Here is a 3,911-nt window from a genome sequence, read left to right on the forward strand (position 1 = left end):
TGTGTCGTCAGACACGTTATTTATTGCTTGACTGGCCCAGGGTGTGCAGAGTAAGTTACAGATCACAGTCCCACAGCACTGCGGTATGAGCAGGTACCGAGCAAGTCTCGGTCATGCCCACACGACTCCACGAGTGCGGGAGTGTCAAAAGGCGTACGGTGAGCAATCACTACAGAGAGGGACCTTTGCTGCTTCCCTTCGATAGCTCAGCTGGTAGAACGGAAAATAACAGTTAATTAAACTCAAAATAATGTTATCCTTCGATCGATGTTTCAATTCCGGCTTGAAGGAGCGAGTGTACTTTTGGAAGAAGCAGCAATTAACTCAAGGTCGCTCTTTCAACTTTCCAATGTAAGGAATCTTAGAACACCAGGTTATAGTCCAACAATTTGATTTTAAAATCACAAGCTTTCGGAGATTATCCCCTTCGTGAGGTGCTGCGTGCTATGGTACAGAGAGGTCAATGGGCAGCAAATCTTTTGGTGTGCTGCAGGAAGCAAAAATTCTTGATTTTGGTCTTGAGCAAAGATGGAAAAAGAAAGCTTAATTATGCCTTCTCTGAGGATTGAACTCAGGACCTTCAGATTATGAGACTGACGCGCTGCCTGCTGCGCTAAGAAGGCACTTGATGTCTAGATATCCAGGCAGCACAAACATGTAGGACAGTTTGCAAGGTGCAAAGTCATAAACTAATCGGCAGTTTGAAAAAACCATCCATCCAGGTCGAAATCTAACCATCAGTTTTCTGAATTGTGGTCAGGCACGTTCCCCATTTCTCCACTGTCCCAGGGTGTGGAGAGTAAGTGGGAGCTCACACTCCCACAGCGCTGCGGTATGAGCAGGTACCGAGTCAGTCTCGGTCATGCCCACGTGATTCCACGAGTCGGGGAGTGTCAAATGGCGCACTGTGAACAATCACCAAAGAGAGAGACCTTTGCTGCTTCCCTTCGATAGCTCAGCTGGTAATGCAGAAAATGTGTAGAGATTCAAACTTGAAAGCAAAATCACTCTTAAATCGCTGGTTTAATTCCGGCTCAAAATAGTGGTTTTGGAGTAAACGGTATTGAGCTCAAGGCCGCTTTCTTCACTTTACAGACTGCTTACTGCTTAAAATGTTGGTGCTTTTCCTTTCTCAAACCCGAAAGCGTTCCGTGTCTGTCTGAACACGGCTGATTTGCTCGAGCATTTGCCTCTTTTCACCAGCAGGGAGCGCCTTTGAGCAACAACACGTCAAACCGCGCTAACTTTCAGGCAAAAAAAGACTTTCTGTCAGTCGGACAGGTCTCTCGCTGCTCAGAGGAGTGCCATTGTGCATCAATTCTTTGTATTTTCAAAATATACTTTATTTCATAAAATTTAAGGATACATACAGTTCAGTGTAAAAGTCGCAATTTCAATTCAAAACAATACAAAAGAGATCGCACACACTATGATCCCATTATTTCAATAGAAAACACACTACATATCATACAATACATTCTGCATAATAAAAGGTGGGATGGCTTCACACAGTAGCCTTTTCCCATCGAGCCCTTGCATAGGCTGCACCGTGCCTCAGTGCGTCCTGCAGCACATTCCCCTGGACCTTGGAGTGTGTCAGTCGGCAACACTCGCTCGTGGACCGTTCCTTCAGCTGGAAGAACAGCAGGTTTTGGGAGGACCAATGAGCCTCCTTCACCGAGTTGATGGTCTTCCAGCAGCAGTTGATATCTGTCTCGGTGTGCCTTCTGGGAAACTGCCCGTAGAGCACAGCGTCCTGTGTTACCGAGGTGTTGGAGATGAACTGGGACAGATAGCAACGCATCTCTCTCCACACATTCTGCGTGAAAGTCCAGTCCACCAGGAGACGGACAACGGTCTCGTCCCCATTGTAGCCTTGAAGGCAGCTCGAGGTGGTGCTGAGATTCCGTGTGTGTTGGAAGGACCGCACTGGGAGGGTCCTTCTCACCACCATCCAGACCACATCCCGTTGCCTGTTGGTCAGTTCCGGCGACGAGACTTTCTGCCAAATGGCATCGACCGTCTGGCCGGGGAATTGCCCGATTGGAACCACCTTCTCCTTTTCCTGCAGGACCCACAGAACGTTCCTCGGCGACCACTGTCTGACGGCCTTGTGATCGAAGTGGTTCCTCCTCAGGAACTTCTCCACCTGGGACAGGTGGGTGGTGGAGGGGGGGATCTGGGTCGGTCCAGCTGGACGGGGCGGTCCTGCTTCTGCTCGGCCAGCATGGCCAGACCCAGTTTTCTCAGTGTATTGGACAGGTAGAAACTCAGCACGTAGGGACCCTTGGTGTTTGCAGACCGGGGCACCACACACATCCGTAGGCAGCCACGCGCAAAGGTGTCCATCAGTATCAAGGCAGCATTGGGGACGCTTCTGCCACCTTTGTCTGGAGGGCTTGTACACGGTGTCCCTGTGGACGCGTTCTCCAGACAAAGTGGAAGATAGCTCGGATGACTTTGGTGACGGAGCTGTGGGAATGGGCCAGACCTGGGCCACGTAGAACAACACCGCGAGTACCACACACCTTATCACCAGGTTCTTGTTGGCTACGGTGAGAGAGCGTCCCCTCAATATACCAAGGTTCTGTTTGGCCTTGGCAACCAGCTCCTCCCATTTTTTTGGTGGAGTCTTGGGGCCTCGAAACCGATCTCCAGCACCATCAGGTAGCCGGACCTGACGGCGAAAGGGACAAAGAATCGGGTCTCCCACCTGCCATAGAACATCGCCTCACTCTTACTGCGGTTCACACTGGACCCTGAGGCCAGCTCGAGGCGTTCGCAGATGCCCATCAGTCTGTGAACCGACTGCTGATCGGAGCAAAAGACAGTGACGTCATCCATGTACAAGGAGGCCGAAACCTGAGAGCCTCCACCTGGGATCGTCATCCCCCTGATACCTGTGTCCTTCCTGATGGACACCCCAAACACATGAAAAAGACCGCAGAGAGAAGACAGCCCTGCCTGACTCCAGATTTAATTGGAAAACTCTCTGACTCCCGCCCATTGATTAGGACTGCGCGATGGATGTCCATATAGAGCAGTCGGATCCAATCGCGGATTCCCTCCCCAAACCCTATTTTGTAGAGCGTGTCCATCATGTATGTGTGGGATATTATGTCGAAGGCCTTCCCCTAGCCCAGGCTGAAGAGGCAGGTGTTCACCCCTCTGCCCTGCACGTAGGCTTACGTATCCCAGAGCAGTACAAGGAGGTCGCCCTGCCGGGTAAATTACAGGTCTGATCGGGGTGGTTCACCCACTCCAGAGCAGATTCGAGCCTGTTGGCGATGGCCTTCGACAGAATCTTGTAGTCAGCATTAGCAGGGAAATGTGTCGCCAATTTCTGATTTATTCCCTCTCCCCCTTCTGCTTTCAGATGAGGGTGATGATGTCATTTCTCATGGACTCTGACATGCTGCCTGCCAGAAGCATACCCCCGTACACTTACAGTAGGCCTGTGCCAATCCAATCCCACAAAGCCGAGTACAAATGAACCGGTAAACCATCGCTCCCCGGAGTTCTACTCTTCTCGAAGGACTGGACGGCCTTTGTCAGCATCGTCCGAGGTCAGTCGCCGATCCATGCTCTCCCGCTCGCTGTCCTCTAAGACCTCCGTGACAGAGGACAGCAAGGTTTGAGAGGCCGTGCTGTCTCTGGGCTTCGCGTCATACAGCCCGGCATAAAAGGACTTGCTGATCGTCAGTATGTCGGTCTGTGAAGACGTCACGGAGCCCTCTTCCTCCTTCAGGCTGCTGATCACCAGAGGTCCCTCTGAAAGAAGAAACACGAGCACTGCCGCACGGAGCGGACTCTGGACCGAAAGGTGATCTTCGAGGCCTCGGAGGTGAAGATCGAGACTTGCTGATCCTTCAACTCTCTGAGTTCCTCCCGGACATCGATCCCCATCGACT

At 51.4% G+C, this 3,911-nt stretch overlaps 1 non-coding gene across 1 annotated transcript; it reads right to left on the reverse strand.

The window, feature by feature from the left end:
• Nucleotides 1-550: 550 nt before the first annotated feature.
• trnam-cau (transfer RNA methionine (anticodon CAU)) lies at nucleotides 551-623 on the reverse strand. Its single transcript has one exon. It is a non-coding gene; the product is annotated as a tRNA-Met (tRNA).
• Nucleotides 624-3,911: the final 3,288 nt, after the last annotated feature.

This window comes from Heptranchias perlo, unplaced genomic scaffold, assembly GCF_035084215.1.
Source record: "Heptranchias perlo isolate sHepPer1 unplaced genomic scaffold, sHepPer1.hap1 HAP1_SCAFFOLD_47, whole genome shotgun sequence".
Classification (NCBI taxonomy): Eukaryota; Metazoa; Chordata; class Chondrichthyes; order Hexanchiformes; family Hexanchidae; genus Heptranchias; species Heptranchias perlo.